Source organism: Enoplosus armatus, chromosome 14 (assembly GCF_043641665.1).
Source record: "Enoplosus armatus isolate fEnoArm2 chromosome 14, fEnoArm2.hap1, whole genome shotgun sequence".
Lineage (NCBI taxonomy): Eukaryota > Metazoa > Chordata > Actinopteri > Centrarchiformes > Enoplosidae > Enoplosus > Enoplosus armatus.
The window spans coordinates 19,936,191-19,956,644 of NC_092193.1; the positions used below are offsets into that span (position 1 = coordinate 19,936,191).

General features: G+C 44.3%; 1 protein-coding gene across 2 annotated transcripts in view; it reads right to left on the reverse strand.

The window, feature by feature from the left end:
- rnf220a (ring finger protein 220a) overlaps positions 1-20,454 on the reverse strand; it is a 138,975-nt gene that overhangs the window by 65,117 nt on the left and 53,404 nt on the right. The gene's annotated exons all lie outside the window — the stretch shown is intronic.

Consider the following 20,454-nt stretch of genomic DNA (forward strand, 5'->3'; position numbering starts at 1 on the left):
GTGATGTCATACTTTCTGACAACATGACAAAAAGCCTAAGAGAGAGGCAGAGCGAGCGAGAGAGCGAGAGAGAGAGAATTTCTCAGAGGTTCGGGGTGCTATCATGACGCAGTGGTGGACTGAACACACACACACACACACACACACACATACTTACTTACACACACACACACACACACACACTAAGGACCCTCTACACTTCTCCAAATCTGGCAGCCAACAATAAAGCACTCAGTGAAACATTTATGACTTTCATAAACAAGAGCCAGTGATTAATGTTAGCCCTCTTCTTTGGGATTTCTAATAAAGTATGACACATTTACACCCTCGGTCAACGCAGCCAAAGCCCTATTAAACATGTCTGAGAGGATAGATGGCCACGGCGCACACACACACACACACACACACACACACACACACTCACTCACTCACAGAAGAAAGGGAAATCTACCAAACAATGCCTTTCTCGTGTTTTTCCTGTTCAAGTCATGACAAGAAAACGCGTCCTCATGTCCAATTTGTTGTGACATTTAAGGCTCAGTCTTCCCTGATTGGAGCGCGGGGCTGGCAGCGGATCTCCTCGTTCTTTTTTCCGTATAACTGTGATTGTTGTGAGATCGCCTCCCACTTCTACTTGTCTCTTAGTCTCGTTTAACAGCTGGACTGCGCAGGGGGGCTTGTAAAAAGCTATGATATATTACCATGAATATCGAGAGGGGAAAAAAAAAACACCAACAACAAACCTCTTCTGGCTGAAGAGCCCGATGTCTTTATTTGCCCGTTTCCTTTGTGAAAATGACGGCTCGCTCCTTCTTCAGTGAGAAACAGTTGTCGCTTATTTTCCAGACTTTGCGCCTTTGTGATATTAAAATGACGTGTTGCATTAGTGTAACAAAGGAAAACTGAAGTCGTATTATTATACGATTTCAATTTTCCTTTGAGCAGTGCGTAGCTTTACATACTGCACAACCTTTAACTTCAAACACGTCAGAGTGAACGTTTAAGTGAGGATATGACCCCCAAAAAAAAAAGTGATTAAAAAGAAGTGTGAAACACTTTTTCTCTCCCTCAATTTCTTGTTTGATGGTTGTTTTGATTGTATAAATCTCAGTTCTGGTGGAGTACTCTGGCTGAATATTAGACCTTACTCCAGAGAAACAAATACTGTAGCTGTAATTGCAGTGGAGCTGGGAAGGGAAAGGAAATGTGTAAATGGAAGGAAATCAAAAGAAAAGTGAGGGAAGGTATAAAGGAAAGAAAGGAAAAGGGTTTGGTATAAAGGGAAGGACAATTGGGAAACTTTTCAACGTCTTCTGATTGACATTTTCACTCTGTCTTAGAAACACTATTAACTACATACAATATCAATGTCCTTTCAAGTCAACACCATTCAATTAAACGGGAGCTTGGTCTACATATTCAGCTCTGCTGCAAACAGCATTTGAGTCGTGTTCAGATTCAAAAGGTCAAAACATACCAAGCTGTCTAAGCATGGAAAACTCAAATTTAATCTTCTTATTTGGACTACTCCTGTTGCTAAGTCTCCCTGTGTCCCTGGGGCTATTTGGATGTGAGTATGTGTGTGTGTGTGTGTGTGTGTGTGTGTGTGTGGTAATAAACTATGCCATGACTCCATCTCTCCATTATACTGTAATCATCTAAATGTAGAGAGAGAGACATTAAAGTGGGAATGAGGACATTTTAAGAAGGGGAAAAAAACATGATTGCCAATACCACAGTTAGAGTGCCACACAAACTCGCGTTCACCTTTAGCCTCTATCCCAGTAACACTGTGGTGCTGTGGATGTAATGATTTTACTGGTTTAACATGGGTCCTGTTTTCTGTCATTTCATTCAACCACCTCAAAGTCATTAACAGCAGTCGTGTCATGGTCAAAACCATCCAGATGATGATGATTATGGCAAACAACCACTAGTATAAAGCAAATGACATTATGTTTTTGGGGAACATGTAATTACTGCTATAATTCGAACTGTTGAAAGTTGAAAATCTCAGTATGTATCCTTGGTGTTTGTTTGGACTTGTGTAGTAATTACCAAAAATAATACATTTAATTTGATGCCTCTACATTAGTGTTCTCCAGGAATGGTGAATTTTTGGTTCAACAGTTATGTCGTCACTGCAAATTTAATTTGTCCATTATCTGGTTAATGAAACATTCGTGTGGGTGAGCGCTAAAATTAGTCGATTCCAAAGGCTGCACGGGTAGTTAACCAGCTGGGGGGCCGACATTGTTAGCAACTACTTTGTGATTTGAGCACCCCCCCCCCCCATTACTACGGACATAAGTTACTCCTCATGTTAGTTACTCTGTGCCGCGATTGAAATCATGGGGAAACATATGGACTGCTGAGGTTGCAGGACTACCAGTTGCTGGATCCATGAAGGAGACACAGCTAACATTGAAAAAATGTGAGCGAAGGGTAACGTCTACTGGGAATCAGTGCTAACGCTGACAAGCTGGGCTAGCTAGCCCCCACTTTTCTGGTGAAAGACAAACACACGTGATGGGTCCTCCAAATGTTAAAAGTTAGAAAAGGACAGTTGTCCTAAGTCAGTAACAACACATAACCAATGCAGTCAGTATTTGTGGGCTATACAGGGCTATGACATGTTGCAGTCAGTAGCGCACCACTAAATATGACAATACATTTCCTCACAGCCAACTTCTTCCATTAGAAAGGCCCACCTATAGGCTTAGATGCTGTTTCCACAAATATGTCCAAAAACATTTTACAACTCTAGAAAAACGGGGGAAAAAAAGAAGCATCATCATAATAGTTTTACTTCCCTCAGAAAAAGTGAGTTTGCCTGTAAATGTATGCCAGCGTCAAAAAGGTGTCGACGGTGTTAACCTCCACTACGTCTCTGATTCATCCCATTTCTCTCCACACTACAGCGACTTTCCCAGCATGTTTAGCCCTCTTTACCCCGGTCCCTCCCACTGTAACCATAGCAGCAATTTGTGTCAGACTTTACCAGGAATCCCATCGCCCTTCATCCCAACAGTACACCCCAGAGCCACCCATTGTTTTATTGCCCAATGTTGTTCTCTGAAAGACTGGAATTCACCGCTTCATGGGGTAAAATCAAACCAGATATGTGGGGTGAAAGGGGGAGAGAAGGAGGGGTACGGCGAAAGATATGTACTACTACAATTCTTTTGGGTTTGGAACTGGTACACTTTATTATGGATATTGATGGTTATGGGCTGTTGGATTGTACATGGTTTCTAACCATGAAATCTTTCATCCTGTTATTGTTTGAATGCATAAAGGGTTGTTTGTTGGTTATTTTGTACATTGCAAAACTGTTCCTAATACATGCCTATAAAATCACTAGAACTAGAACTGAAAGAGCAAGAGTGCAGGAGGTAAGAAGGGGATAGATGAAGGAGGCAAGGGAGGGTGTGTGTGTGTGTGTGTGTGTGTGTGTGTGAGTGAGTGAGTGGGAGGAGAGGGTTTAGGAGTGCGAGCCTGCCTGGCTCCCTGCTGGGCCTCCGTTCATTGAAGCTGGTCTTTTACAAGGAACCCTGCCTGGCAGAGAGGGGCAAACCTGCCGGGGTAAAAAGAAAGGGGTGGGCAAGTCCAGCCAGGGATGCAACTGTTGCTATGTGGGGGAATAAATACAGTAGTGTGCTTTGGTCTTCCTTAGCTAAATTTGGTCTTACGTCAAGTAAGTGTTATCAGTGGTAGATGATTGTGGCAGTGAGTTCTGCCAAAGCATCTGAATATAATTGAATTTAAATCATAAAAATAAATAACTAGTATGTAACAATAAACATGTGTTCCTATCTTTAGGCTGTATGTGTGTGGGTGGCTCTTATTGTGACAGTACGATCCATGTGGGAAGTAAGGGTGGTGTGAGTGGAGGTGGTGTTGGTGAAAGGGGGGACTCTTATTGTGAAATCCCGGTGGAGGGTAATTGGAATTCAATAGGAGTTAGATCATGGCTGCTGCCTTAGTTCCTTTGAGGGAAAAGCTATGGGGGATTAGCAGTCGTTAGCCCATAGTGATGTGAAGTGGAAAGGAACAGCTGGCTCTCAGCTAGCCACATGGTGTGTGTGTGTGTGTGTGTGTGTGTGTGTGATTTTTGTGTGTAAGAAAAGAGATAGTAAGCGAGAGAGGGTGGGTTTTTTTTGTCTGTCCCCTTCTCTCTCCATCTGTGTGTGTGTTAGCGAGGGGTGTGATGGCCACAGAAACCCCTGTACCAGAGGTGTAGCACTTAAATGAGTTGCCTCACCATAATGGCTTGAGGATATATTTCGTAGTTCTACAGTAAAGGCTTGTCTGTCTGTTCTTAGGAAAGCTCATCGCCTTTTCTATTCTACTCTGTTCTATATCCTTGTTGCCGCCTCCACAATAGAAGTTTCTAGGCTGTGGGAAGTCTGCTAAACTGTCAGTCCTGCAGCGTTTTACAAGCTCTGAACACTTTGTTATTTTATATAAAAGCAGGCGGGCAGGTTCGCTGAATACTTTTGACATTTTATGTGGGAGGATGAAGGAGGGATAGAGGGAGGGAGTGAAAGAGCAGGAGAGGAAAAGTGGCGTAAACAGGCCTATTAGACAACCAGCCTGAGGATCGGGCACGTGGCTCCGCACTGCAGCGAGCAGCGACCACCGGCATAATAATGCAACCCAATGCTGGAGGACGGCCCTGTACCTGCCACGCTTTATGTGTCTCTGGGTTGGATTATACTGTGAGCTCCGTTTGATTTCGCTAACACTGGAGTTTACACAGTCACCGTGACCTGGGTCCTGCAGAAATATCACCACAACATTTTATTGTGTGTTTTACCCTGGATGCTCATGCATTTCCAACACAATTCAAACAGCTAGTGTTACTGCCGCATCTGTCGCTCACTGATGTTGGTGTACACTAAAGGCTGCTGCTATCCAGCAACCCTCATCCAGCACATTTTAAATAGGGATGCAGCCTAAAATAGAAGGAATGTCAGCAAAAAGTTTTATTGGGCCAAACGGTAAATAGTCCAAATTCGCTGCTGCTGTTGCTTCAGGTTTACAGTGCATGTCAACTGCAAATGTCTGCATGGTCAAGCTGTCATGTTTACATCACATATAGTATATAGTGTATCCCATTTAGCACTTGTCCTATCCAGATTCAGGGTATAATAGGTCATTTCCGTAAACCCTTACGATGCTTTCACACTGCAAGCAACTCAAGTCCCCAAGTCACCGCGAGTCCAGTCACGAGATTCAAAATCAGCCCTGCAGTGGTTCCCCGACAGGAGGGTGAAAAAAGCAGCAGAGCCTCAGAAAGCTTTTCAGATGATAGGCACGGCCTCATGAGAGACCTCAATTCAAACGCTGTATGGGATATATCAGACCTTTGTCTCACCCCCTCCGGGGTCAAAACGACAAGACCTACTCCTCTCATCAATGTCAGGTCCTCTCTCCCTCTCTCCCTCTCTCCCTCAATTTCCATCTCTCTATCCAGCCAGGTCAGGCTATTAAATGGTAGAATACATTACAGAGAAGAGGGGGAGGGCTAATAGATTGGAATATTATAACCGTACAATAATTTCATGAAAAAGTCAAGGAGGGATCATCGCTCTTATTAACTCTAAGAGAAATTGAGGCTGAAAAATGTTCAAATAGAAAATGTTAATGCCAGGCTATACTACATGTAATTGTGCCTGCACCATTCCCTGGGCTGGCCCCATTCATGCCACTTTATTAGTGGTAATTGAGGATATGAATTATAAATGGGGGGTGATTTCTCTCCTCCTCATTGAAAGTGAAGCGTAATGACCACTGCCATTGTTTAACCTTCATAATCGTGTGGTTCTCATTCCTTTGCTTTCCTCTTTCCTTCCCCTTCGTCTTTTAACTTCTCAACTACTCTCCTTTTATTCCTCTCTTCTGTTTTCCTTCCCTGTCACTCCTTTTTACTTCACTCTCTTTTGTCTCTTTCCTTCCTACATACCTATGTAAGACACACACACACACACACGTACATGGATACAAACACACACAATCGTACACCCACACACTCAGATGAGGGGGTTTGGCGGTGCTTTGTTACCTTGCTGTAATTGCATAATAAGCCCCACCAGTGATGTGAATGCCCCGGGCGAGGGATCCAGCAAAGGGGGCTGGGGGTTTTCTTGGCATCGTTTCTGACAAGTTCACTTTTTTATTTAGGCTTTTCAAAGATCAGCAGCTCCACACCTACCATCCAACAAAGTCCATTAGCCCCAGCCTCTCACCCACAACCAGTCTGCTTTTTATTTACAACATCAAACGTTTCACTTCATTAAATTACCTTTTCTTTCCCCTCCCTCCCTTCTTACTCTCTCTCTCTCTCTCTCTCTCTCTCTCTTTCGCTCATAGCTCTCTCAGTTGTACTTAGTTGAAACATGTTTTCCGAAACAAAAGGACATGGGGTGATTGGGGGATAAAACAGCCCTCCAATGCAGTCTGCAGTGGTTTTATAGGGGGAAATAATGGGCAATTGGGAGAAGGTATTTAATAGGAAACCGACATTGCGCTGTAATGCAACTGTTGTTAAAGGGAGACTCACTCAGCCGGTGTCTCTGAAACGTGGAGGGCTGCTGCTCGCTATTTTCCTTTTGAAGTCATCAGCTGCCCGTTTGGTGGTGATGGCAGCATGAGTCTGTTCTGGAGACACTTGAGTGTGTGAGAGTGTGTGTGTGTGTGTGTGTGTGTGTCCTGGGCTGTGATGTCAATTTATGCAGTATTGGGAGTGCCAGCAGAACAAAGTCTAATCTCTTGCAGTACTATAGTTGCATGCTGTCAGGGTCAGTATCAAGCAGTAGAAACTTCAGTAAAATATCTTTCCCCCAAAGCTACCTTGATTGTAATATAACATGAAATCAAGACAATGTGATATCATTTGAATTGTTCATTTCCAAAGTCTTTTTACACAATTGATTGATTGCTGTTTACTCGATCTAGCTCCCGTCAGATATCCAAGATGCCGTGTGTGAAATCCCTCTGAAACCCAAATCTGCTACTCCGATTTTTTTTCTCTCTCTCCAGCATTGATTGAGAGTTTGATTTGATCTAGGTCCCTCATGTACCGCCACATCTGCAGCTTGTACTGCTGTGTGAAGCGGGCGTCAGCTGTGTGAGCATATAAATGAAACCAGAGAAGAGTGAAAGCTAAACATTCTCCGAGATCAATATTCCAATATCTAACATCAGGGAACTCCAATAAGTACAACGCCAGGGACACTTCAATGGCAACATCAAGGCAGCAGGGTTTGCACACACACACACACACACACACACACGCAAACGATTAGAGGGGTTTCAGATAGTGATCAGGCAAGCACCATAAAATCCATCCTACTTAGGAGAAAGGAATAATCCATTTGGGGACAGGTTTCAATACGGTCCAATACTAACCATGTCACGGTGAAGCGCTCACCAAAAGCAATGGGGATAATTTGGGGCTGAGATACATTGGCAAATTTTTGAGGCAATGAAGTGAGGTCATATTGCCGGAAGCAGAAATAAGAATTAGCAATCAATGTTCATCAAGGTGGTTAACATAATGGGCCTAAGGCCAACAAATGTGACCAAATACTGGTGGCTATAATCATTGTTTCACTAGTGTGAAACGCTGGGGATCACTTTGACCAGTTGCTTTCTGATCAGTGCTCACGCTTTATAGCTGACGGACGTGATTATTCAATCCCAGCGAATGTTCGCTATGATAGCTGAATTTACACCAGGCAAAGTGAAATGGTTACAAAATGTCCATCTGCAATGACTCATTATTGCTCATCTTTCACACAAATTATTAAGTAGCCTCCATTAGTCTTGGACATCTTTGTTTGGACAATAAGCAATGAGGCTGAACTAATGACCCTTACCCTAATCACATCAGGGGAGAGGCAGGAGTGTGTTTCTCTCTCAATGTGTGTGTGTGTATTTGTGCAAACCAGTGACCCCAACGACCAGTGGTCATCGAAGCACTGACCACCACTGGTCGATACCCTCCCACCCGCCCCACCGTCTCAACCACCTCACCAAGCCTTCCTCCTCACCATCCCTTCTTCCTCCTCCCTGCAAAGCCCATTCACAGCCCCAATCAATGTCGAATTATGGGTTATTTATTGAATAATCAAAAAGGTATTATGGGTCCGGCTGGCTGACTAGCCTGCAGTGGCTGACAATAGGGAAATAGAAGGCGATGGTGGTGGTGGTGGTGGGGGGGGCAACTATTTATCAGCCTAGCTGCCATGCATGCATTTGAAATTAGGGTAATCAGTTGGCATGTAAACAGTAGGCCTTGCAGCTGGCTGCCAGACAGCTAGGCTTTTACTTACTTACCACTTATAGTTGCCGACGTCTGAGTGTGTGCGTGCATATGTTGGTTAGAGGTGACGGAGTATGCATTTAGGAATTGGTGGTATTTATGTTTGTTGAGGGGGAGCGTGTGTGTATTTGAGCTCATTCATGTTATGTAAGCTAGTGTTGGATCCCCTTTGACCTGTAGGGGAAGGGAGGATGCCAACTTAAGTAGTAATAAAAGCAGACGGCTAATTATTACTCGGCATGAGCATGAAAGATTTTTCTCAAATTTGGATACAGTAATCGAACAAAAAAAAAAAAGGTTCACTAACTAGCATTCTTTGGAGCTTTCAACTGCATCCCATGGTCGGATAAAGTTTGCTCAGTTGTTATTCATCAACTGAGCTGTCTCCATGACAACCGAGCAAACTCGACCTGTTGATGAAAACCATGAGATGCAGTTGAAATCTCCAAAAAAAAAGCAAGTAAGTAAACCTTGAGTTTAGATTTTGCGATATTTTGAATGAATAATACCTAATAAGGTTTACTGTGCTCCTGGACTTGGAGTTATGTAGTTATGTGGTACGCTGGTATTACATCACTCAGAAGCTGTGGCATGACCACCAGGGAAAAAAAGATCATAATCAATGCAGAAAATTGTAGGGGTTAGGATTTGAAACCCAGAGTCCCGAGGCCACTTGTAAACTAATCTGCCAGGGCAGCCTTTGTGTTAGAGGTCAACAGACATCATTACAGCGGGTGCGCAGGGGGGCAGAGGAGAGGGCAAGGCTGCACACGTGTGTGTGTGTGTGTGCGTGCATGTGTGTTTGTGTGAAGGGCAGATGAGAGGGCAGGGTTAGCCGCTGTGGGCAGATCGTCTTTCTCTCCAGAGCTTTGGCCTGCGAGGATTGGCTGCGTGCTGCCGGGTCGAGAGTGGAGGGCTTATACTGACGGGGAGGATGAGACTGAGCAGACCTGATTTGTGTTTTAAAAAGCAAAAAAGGCAAACATGGGGGAATGTGTGGGAACAAATAGCTCATTGAAAGATCTTAGCTTCACTGTGTGGTTCGTAAATGTGTGTGTCGAGGGAGTTTTGTAAAAGTCAGTAGATATGGTTGTGCCATCGATGATGATTTATCAGCAACTGTAAAGGGCCATAACCACAGGTGGACAATAAGGTTGTTGGAACTTGTGCATCCACACTCCAGCTTCTCTCCTCAACTATGAATTAGGTTTCTTACACGTGTGTGTTTTCCTGCACATGCAGATGAGGACAACTTATTTAAAGGGCCAGTTTCCTACAAAACATATTTCTCACTTAACTGAGAAGAAAATGTTTGTAACTTTGATGAACATACCCTTTAATGAAAGTTTAAGTGTGTGTACAGCTATGTCAGTGCATGTGCAGTGCAAACATATATTTCCATATACGTGTGTGTGTGTTCACACTGACTGAGGTTAAACCTATATCTTCAGGGTCTGTCTCTATGTATTAAATAAAGTGGCGTCTTGGTGTTGCTCCCCTTAAACAGCCCTATCAATCTGGCCCACTTATGGACTCCATAAATTACCAACCAATCACGAGGCCTCGCTAATGCTCCGGCTGGAGCCACCGGTGCACAGGAGGCAGGAGGCAAGGAGGTAAAAGAGGAGGAAAGGAAAGGAAAGAGGGACAGTTGGAAAGAGGCAGGAAAGTAGCCAAGGAGGACGGAAGAAAAGACAAGACAGAAAGAACAAAGATATGAGATAAAACCAGAGAGATCTTTTTTATGTGTTCACTCCTCCACCTATCTGTCCATCTATCTGTCTCCCCCTCTTGCTTTTAAGACCTCGGTACTGTTGACACTTATTGCATGTTGCCATATTTTCATCCCTCAAAAAGCATTAGAAAAGCCAATGTTGGGGTGGGGTAAGTGAATTAGGATTGGTTTTTGCCTCCCCTGGTCACAGAGGGAGGTAGGGTTACCCACAATAAGATCAGAATGAGACCAATTTTGTTTCCGTTGCCATTCAAAACAAACAATGGGCACCTAATAGCCCTGCAGCATCTGTGGCCTCGCTCAGGCCAAAACACACATGATGGCCCTGGTCGATAGACGCCGACAGCTAGATGGACGAGTGGAGTCGCGCACAAGAGCACACACACACACACACACACACACATGCATGAAGGCAGCCACGCACTGGCGTAGGCAGGCAGGCGGGCAAGCAGGTCGGCTTTGCACGATTTTCCCTGATAGCCGCGAGCTGCCTGGAACACTAGTTAGCGGTTGCTGTAAAAGTGGCCTGAGTGCTTCTGAAGACACCGATCATATCAGCGAAAAGAGGAGAATAGAGGGTTATCGACTCAGAGAGGGTGACGGACAGGGAGAGATAGCGGGAGGGGAAGAGAGAGAGAGAGAGAGAGAGTCAGGATTGGTGGTCATGTCCAGCCAACACATACTGTAGGTGATCTAATCTCGAGGCACTGCGCTGACAGACAGGCCGTAATCAGCGGTTACTATTCCAGGACGGGAATGGATATATGGATGTCGAGGACGACTTGTGTTTTGTTGCGTGGTTGTATCGTTATCTTCTGCTATATCGCCAAACGCATCACAGCTCATCACAGCAGATAATTGGTTAATGGTTTAACCCAATTTACCAAACATTTAACAGAAAGACGATATTCTTCAGGCAACTCTTAGGCACCTGATACCACTTGTTGTTACTTGTTACTATTCCTATGCCGAAGAAGTGACTGAAGAAGGTTTTGTCCCCCCCCCTCCCCGCATTCATTTTGTAAACCCCAAATATTTCCTGGCTCCGCTTTCTTCAGCTTGAGGTTGGCCTGATTTTTTCTTTTCTTATTTTTCTTTTTAAAATGAACCCCAAAACAAAAGCACATGGGTGCTTCTTTCTGGTGCTCAACCGATTAGCCCATTGAACACTTAGAAAACAACATTTCTTTTTAATAATCAATTAATGTTTTAACTAAAATGCTGATTTTATCATTACGTATTTTGTCCCACATCCTGAATTGATCCATTTCTTTCTCTTAAATCCCCTCTCGTGTTCGACCCAGGGAGATGGGGGGAAGCTAAATTGTTGTTGCTCCTTATAATCTATAGTTAACTCAAGGAAATACAGGTGACAATTTGTGATAACGAGGAAAACGCCTCACTGGGTCGCCCGCCCCTCTGATACGCCCTCTGGGTTCTACAGTAAGTAAGGATGCTCTACGTACAGCAGCCTGACCTCACACTGCCCTTAGCTAACCACATTAGGACAGACACGCTGGTGTTGTAACAGGGTCACCCATGGTGCACCTAGACACACACATGCACACATGCACACACACCAAATTACCTACGAACATGCATACACACACACACACACACACACACACAATGTCCCAAGTCCCCTGGGCGAGCCGTTCAAGAAGCCTCCCACTCTGGTTGCCTCTCATTACAGCCCATTAGTCAGGTGCTTCTATCAGCTGTGTCTGTGTGTGTGTGTGTGTGTGTTTGAGAGAGTGTGTGGGGTCAACCCTTCACTGGCTAACAAGTGGGGTAACGGAGTTAGCAAGAGAGAGGCTGAGGGAGGAGGGTTGCTTACACCTGCCTGCACACACACACACACACACACACACACACACACACCCTGGGGGTATCGATTGCAACCGCCGCTTCACCTTTGCCTCTGTGACCTCCCCAACGATGTGTTTATTTACTCCATTGCCACACACAAACACACACGTTTGACACACGCTGCCTGTCACACACACACACACACACATGTAACCAACAGGGGCATTAAGGAGGCCCCCGTAATGCTGGTTTAGATAACCTTCACAACACAGGGCAGACTGAGAGTAACTCTTTGGCCATCTTTAGGCCGCACAGCTTCAGCTTCACCTGAGACTAAGGAGACAGGGATTCATGGAAGGAGGGAGAGGACACAGAGGAGGATGGGGAGAACATGGAGGAAGACAGAGGGACTGTTTCTGGTGGGACAGCATTATCCTCTGGCCCACATTTAGAAAAACTGAAGACTGGTCTTGTCTATAGGAGACTACCTGGCATGAGGTGTGGGCCTCCCTATGGCGTCCTCTCGTCAACAGGTCACCGAAGGATCTAGTTTCTCAGCAGAGGGAACCTGACATTCCACACGTATCCTTCCACCTCTTCCACTTTTTTCACCATGTTTCCATCACTATCCTCCCCCCTCTCTTCCTTCTGACACTTCAGCTGATAACATTACAACACAACGTGGAAGGGTCTTAAGATACGCAACATAAACTTTTATGAGTCTGCCAACCCCTTGATGAACTTTACCTAGTGCGAGAAAGGCAAAGCATAATGCTGTTATGAGGAGAGAGACCCTGTAGAACGTGAACCCACTATTTTTTACATGTTTCACTGTACGTAACCACTGAATAAGGTAATTCTTTTAATGACCCTGCAACATGACGCTGACGCTCACTGTAAACCGCAGTCTTTGCTAATGCTAATGTCAGTGATAGCTTTAATGCGGTGGACAAATCATACCACTAATCACCTTCATTCATTTTATAGTGCCATTTACAACACTATAATGACACAGAGAGGACACCAAAGTCCAAACTAGGGAGGGACACCACTGAACTTTGTCTGCAAGCGGTTCAAACTTTTTAGATCATTTTCGTTAGCCAGACATGCAAGCACATGGCAAGTATTTGAAATTAGCTACAGGTAACTAAAGTCTGGACATTTCCCCTGTAACATCAGTTAGTCCTGCCTATATTCTCAACTAATATGATATTTAAACTTACTTACAACTTGTATTTATCTTTTTAAATCTACATTAAAGCAGAATTAAGAGATTCCGAGGCCATTTGAGGGCAGCGCAACCAGCTAAAAACGCAACACTGACAAATTATCACTGCGTAAAGTTGTCGTGTTAGCAAGAATAACATTACCATTTACTTGGAGACATGTTTCTAACCACTTGACACATGCATGTACAATAGTCACATTCCTTTTAGCTCCAGTTAATTCTGCGCCAACTCCTATGGGAAATATCTGGCTGCTTCGCTGCTAAACGTTTCTTTGCTATTCGCTAGCTTTGTCTGCTGTCTGGGAAACGCGGCTGATGAGGAAGCTACTTGTAGTGAAAGTGCATTGATGCACTGGACGCCAGTCAGTCAGTTGGTGGTTGAATAACTGACAAACACAGGTAACGCTGACTGCATGTGCAAATGCATGCATGCATATTTTTGCGCGCGCATACAGTATGCAAGTGTGTGTGTGTGTGTTTGAGTCGTAAGCCAGCTAGTAGCCAGGCCCATCCATAGTGATTAGTAGTAAAATTTTAATGGGGGATCCATACATATGTCTAGCTGTCAGCTTTACGAGCAAGCCTCACTATGCCAGCCTGGACTACAGACAGCCCGGACACAGACGCTGTTCCACACACACACACACACACTGTCTCTTTCTGTCACGGTCTCTTTTAGCAGTGCCACAGGGGCCAGTACTGTCACGGCGCTGTCAGCGCCGGGTGCTCAGGGCCCTAAATGAAGGCATCAAGCGCTCTCATCCCCCGCTGTAATAAAACCCAGTCAACAAGCCCCCGCCGCGGGCAACACATAATGGGCTTTTTATTTCCGTTTGGTCGCCCCAGCCTACGGAATTAAAGCCCAGTTTGGTGAATAGAGGACAAGGTGGCCTCAAGGTCACTGGGAGAGCTGGGGGGGGGTGGGGGGGGGCCTTCAGGTTTCAAACCAAGATCCAGGAAATTCACAGGTCTCAGTCCTCTGAAGGTAATCACATGTGTAAAATGTAAATCTTTAAATAGAGAGCATTTTTTGTCACTATCTGCAAATGTACTAATATAAGAGCGTACTTACAGTAATGTATTACTTTAAATAACTGGATGGAGAAAACGCCGCTTTGTAGATATGATGAAGACCGGAGGTGACCAGACGTGTCGCAGGTGGTAAGATCTAAAAATGGACACATCTAACTCTGCAGCCACCTTCAGGTACAGGGATGGTTTTATGTGACAGTGAAGGCACAGTCTCCCTAGCGAGAAAGACAATCTGGAAAGGCAAGCACGCACTGAACATGTTGCATAGCAATCATTTCAAACTGTCAGAAGAGACCAAAAGCGTGTCATCGCTGGCCCCATTTCTAGTGAGAAGCCACAAGTTACAGTTACACTAATGAGGAGCGTAATTTGGCAGCAGCCCAAAAAATCCACTGTGACCCCGGCGATCTCATTTACCCCACCTGCACCTTCTAGGGAGCAACAGGAAGCAAATGATCTCTGCAGAAAAGGTCGAGGGTCAGTCCGTGTTGTTGTGTCGGAGCAGACTAGCTGGTGGTGAGTGTCAAAGACATGTTGTGTGTGTGTGTGTGTTAGAACAGGATACTCCATGCTCCATGCGGTGGTATTCGGTAATGAGAGGAAAAAACAACAGAGGAACAGACTGTAAACAGCGACAGGTGTCTTGTTAGGTTAGAATTACCAGGGCACACACACACACACACACACACACACACACACACACACACACACAGACCTGCGAGCTACCATCTGGTAATGCTCTGGAGAAACATTTGAGCGTTTGTGTTTGTAACTGACATGATTATCCAGCGTGGTTGAATTCCAAATGTCTTCAGTAAACTATTAGCCATCAATTAGATAAACCATTTGAGTTCCACAAGTAGAAGCGACTGAAACAAAGATGAAGACACCATAAAGGCTCATTTAAGTGAGGCGTATTTTTACTGCATGAGTGATATCAGGAATTATTAATATCTTGCTATATCCACATTTAATGTTTAACCAGGTATAATTAAGAAATAAAAAAAATCTTGCTCTTATCGCGTGAGGGACAAACTAGAGTAAGTCATGCAGTTCATTCAGGGTTTGTACCAATCTGCTGTTGAATCATCAGTTTCTGATTTCTGATTCAGACTACTGTGTGTCACAGGTCATCTCGCCTGAGCAACCTGCTGCAAACCCGGAACAAAAGCCAGAATTTACAATATATTTTAATTTATTTACTTAATTCCAATTAAACTATACAAGACAAAAACACTATATGGCCAAAAGTATGCGGACAGCCCTGTTCAGATACTGTTTTGTATTTTGGTCTGAGTTGTTTTTCCATTTAAGGGAAATCTTAATGCTACAGCACACAATTATGTTTTGGACAATAGTGTGCTTCCAACTCCGTAGCAACTCCGTACCAACATGACAATATTGTCTAATTGGTGCCTAACAAAATGTTTTTTTCCGATTTAATATGGAAGAACTTCCCTGGAAGACCTGCAGGGACCTTCGACTCCACGGAACACCTTTGGGATGAATTGTCAAGCCCACTGCATGCCAGGCCCTATCGCCCAACACCAGAGCCTCAACTCACTAATGCTCTTTTGGCTGAATGGGAGCAAGTCCCTGCAGCCATGTTCCAAAAATCTCATCAAAGTCTTTCCCAGTAAAGTAAAGGAGGCTGCTGTAACAGTGTATTAATGGCTATAGTTTTGAAATTAGATCACATATGGGTACACTGTGTGGGTGTTCACATACTTTTGGCCACACAGTGTACTTTTTCCTAAGTGGAGAGGGGAGGGACAATGTCAGTTGTCAATTAAAGCAAGCCAAATGACAAAAGTGGACATGGCAGGTTGTCTAACAAATAGACTTGGAAGAGATATGCCATTATGGAAGTGGCTAACCCTCACCGAAGTACTTAGTGAATGTCTCCTGATAACGCCAGCTAGACTCCCTTTTAGGTGATACTTTACTTAATTGAGTGTGAAACCTTTATCACTATCAAGACAGAGAGGGGAAGAGGGATGGATGGATGAAAAAAAGACAGAGGAGAGGAAGAGATGGTGGGCAGAGGATGAAGGAGAGGACAGGAGAGGGACTTAAGAGAAAAGAAGAAGAGGAGAGAAAAGGTGGAGAAAGGAGAAGACGACAAAGGAGGTGAATGAGTGTCCCTCACCAGATGGAGTGGTCATATAGGCAGGTACCCTCCAAATGAACCTCCACCCCTCCCCTCGTATTAACCCCCACCCCCTCCACCCCCAGTATACTGAACCCCACCACTCCGTCATGCTATTACCTCCCTGTCTCTTTCATTATCTGCTGTGAACTCTGGGTAACCTCGTCGCGGCCATTCTTTATGTCATGGCCCGCAACGCGAGCCGTGATTTAGGCCCATCCAGTCCACCTAATTTGATTTCATCATCATGGGGTGCAGCGAGAAATAGGGGGGAGGAGGGTTATGTTGTGGGAGAAGAGAGGGGGAGACGGGAGGGGAGAAGGAGAAGAAGGTGGAGGTGATAGGTGGTGGAGGGTTTGGAGGGAAAGAGGTAAGGGGATCTCAGGAGGGGGTCACACCGGTAAGCGTTAGCCGAACGACTTGAAGAGGCTAATAAAGTAATCAAGGCCTTCGTTACATGGCCATAATATTCGCCCTAAAACACTGATAACTATTACCGGGCCCAATCATTAGCCAACATTAATAGCTTTTTCCTCCTCTCCTCTCCTCTCAACCTCTATGTCCCTATCTCCTTTTTTGCTTCCGTCTCTGTCAAGCACTTTTACACACTCACTTTCATTTCTGTAGTCGTATTCCCTTTCTTTCATCTCTCTGTCCCTTGATTTATAGACCATGTTGACACCCTCGAAATAGCAGTCGCCATCCAAACTAGACTTTTTTTTTTTATACCTTTGCTGTGCTCCCGGGAAGAATGACAGAATCAGTCATTTCAGAGAGCGCCCCCAAAACGTCATTTTAGTTTACGGTCAAGTGACAAAGCCCTCTAGCGGCCGTAGTAATTACGACGAGATCAAAGGAGGAAGTAAAGTGACATTATCATAGAGGGGTCAACAAAACATCAGACTTTAACATGGGAGACCGCTTCAGACTGCGAGTTAGCGCTGGTTTCTTGTAACCATGAGCGCGGTCACTCCCTAACCCTGACCACGTGTTTATTATTCTAAACATGACGACGAAGGTTCACAAGTAGTTTTTGTGCCTAAAGCACATCAAACCTTAACTATACAGGTGGCAGGTCATATGCTTTTGTAAATGGTGATGGTTTTTGAAGAAGAAAATATTGTCATCATGCTGACAGGGGCGCCAGATCTGAAAATGCTGAAAGGCAGTGTTCAGTTAGTTTGGCAGACATGTTTACATATCAACAATTTTCTTATTGGGTCTGGCAAATGTTTACTTTTGGCCTTGTGTATGGATTTTTAATATGTTTATCTAATTTTTTTTCTCTACGCTGCGGTATATGAGGTATGATCATTTTTTTCAGTATTTAGCATGCAGACTTCACATATCGTCTATTTACCTGTTCATATAATTTATCAAAGTCTCTCTGGCCAGCCAGCTCATGTGACAATTAGCCGATACAGAGAAGATATAAAAGCCTGACACTCCACAGCTGCCGATAGCACGTTTCTATCAATGACACATCCTTCGCATACACAGGATAATGCATGTCGGCACACACACACACACACACACACACACACACACACACACACACACACACATATATACACTTACGCACAGACACAGACTCAGACAGACAGACGTGTACCCTCCTCTGTTTGACACACAGACACAGACACTGTCATTGCGGGGCAATCATCGGCCATTAGGATACATGGAGAAAGACAACAAAGCAAAGTGTCTTCATAGCCAAACCGGCTATTATCTTTCACTCAATACACCATAAAGGAAAGGAGGGAATTTAGAGAGTCGGCATTGTTAAGGCCATATATGTAGTTAACTTCGAGTTGAGCTTGAGATGAAATTACGTTATGTCGTTGTTAGCCTGTTATGGTGGGGGGGGGGGGGGGGGGGGGGGGGCAGAGAAATAGAGACATTCAAAGGAAAAGTCTAGACAGAGAAACAGAAATGATACTCTTCTTCCTCCCTGTGCTTTCCCCCCAGAATGCTTTGATTTACCAGCAAGCGAGTCACAAACACAGACTGCCAGCTTGTGTTTGAATTGAAGTCCAAGTGCAATGAGGCATCTAATTCAACTTAATAGAATATTCTGTATACAAACCGACTTCTGGAGGGAACGGATATAGAAAAAAAAAGACACAGATTGAATGCAACGCGCTGATTGAATACAAATCTATAGGTAATGGCATCAGTATTTCGCGTTGGAAACAGGAACCATCTATCAAAGTCAGAGCTGAGGAGGACGCCTCTTCACTCTTCAATATAACTCTTTGACGGAAACTACATGGTAATGCATAACGATTGCTCGAATGCGATTATCTTCCAGAGGGGGAAAGATGGCCATCTATTTTGTGTTTGAGAGTGTTTGAGTGTGTGTAACAAAGTCAACCCAGACACTTGTACAAACCTGTCCTGTTCCAGAAAGCGCTCTACATAAGCGCACGCACACACACACACACACACACACACACACACACCAGTCAGTCAGTCAGCTGGCAACCGTGGTCATTCTGTTGCGTTGATCCATGGGCGTTTTAGTTGTGTGTGTGTAGATTTGAGCTTGTGTATGTGTGGATTTAGATGTTTGATTGCTCGTTGCAAGCATGTATCTGTGTACGACAGCAAACTCTACTGTTCACATCAGTGGAAATGTTGACATTTAGGAAAGTATTCTTATTCACCCTCTTGCTGGGAGTTAAGATAAGAAAACCGATACCACTCTCATGTCTGTGCCTCGCGGAGCTCGAGCCAGGAGGTGATTAGCTCGATTAGCATGTAAGCTAACCTAGCAGACTGGGAGCAGCTAGCCTAATTCTGTCAAAGTTAAATAATACACTTACCACCATCTGTAAAGCTCACTAATTAACACGTTGTGGTTTTACAAGAGGGAGCTCACGTGCTGTTACTATTTTGTTGAGAACAACAACCGGGTGCAGTGACTTCCTGCCCAGCTGCAGTTCAACAAGAAATGAAATCCCCGTAAAACCACCGCTTCCTCGCTTTTTACATTTCTGTTTGTGTACAAATTAAACAAAAAAAGACACAATGTGCTAATTAGTGAGCTGTAGAGGTACTGGGAGGAGTGTTTTTGAGCTTTGGACAGAGCCGAGCTAGCTGTTTCCTGTCTTCATGCTAAGCTAAGCTCATCGCCTCCGGACTCCATACTGAATACACAGACATGAGAGTGGTATTGACTTTCTCATCTAACACTTGGGGGGAAAAAAAGGAAAATTAGCATACATCCCACAATAATACCCTAATAACATTATTTATTACGATTTCTTCTTTTAGCCATTGTTTCTATCTGATATGGTAACCGTGAACTTGAAAAATCATTACTGAGATCTGTGAACACGTCACAACAAAGTCCGGCAAGGCAAGAAAGTCGAGCAGTCAAGACAGGTTTTAAACAAGTGGGCCGTTCAGCCAGAAATCAGTTCAGTAGTAAAACTGAAAGTAAGCACACCTGCTATGCTGGTGTGTGTGTCCGGGGGAAATTCACTTGGAAAGTAAAATATTATCATTACCAAAAGGAATGATGATCAACACTGAGAAAATAAGACCCCAGTTGTAATAAAGCATGTCTTTTAAGTAATATCTTACCTGTATGCATTACTATTATTATGAGGACACACTTTCCCAAATAATTCCTCTTTGGGGAGAAGCATCACTGCTGCGGCAGCAGAGCAAACATCCAAAACGTGACACTTCAATGACGACTAAATATTTAATCAGTGCCAGTTATTTTCTGCCAGGTTATGCCTCCATCTGGTTAGCAGCCGAGCGTAAGTGCATGTGTGTGTGTGTGTGTGTTTCTGTGACCTCAAAACGAAGGATTAGAAGAAAGGACTGTCTGCATTCCTCCCTGTGTTTCTCACTCAGTTCCTGCGCTTACACTGGCATCATTACTCCAATGCTGCTGTATGCAAAGACCATATGTTCAATTTAGTGGATGCCAAGATATCATTGATAATGATTAGGGCGATGATGATGATGTGTGTCTGAGGGGGAAGCACAGAGGGTGGGGTTCACCGCATGAGTCATTGTGTAGCATGTAGGGCGTATAGGTGCAAGGCAAAAATCCATTCCTCCACATTTTGCTGTTGTATGTAATGTGTTCCATTTATTTAAAGGGGATCACATGAGGAATATGTGTTCATTTAGAGGGTGTCAGAATCATTCTGGCA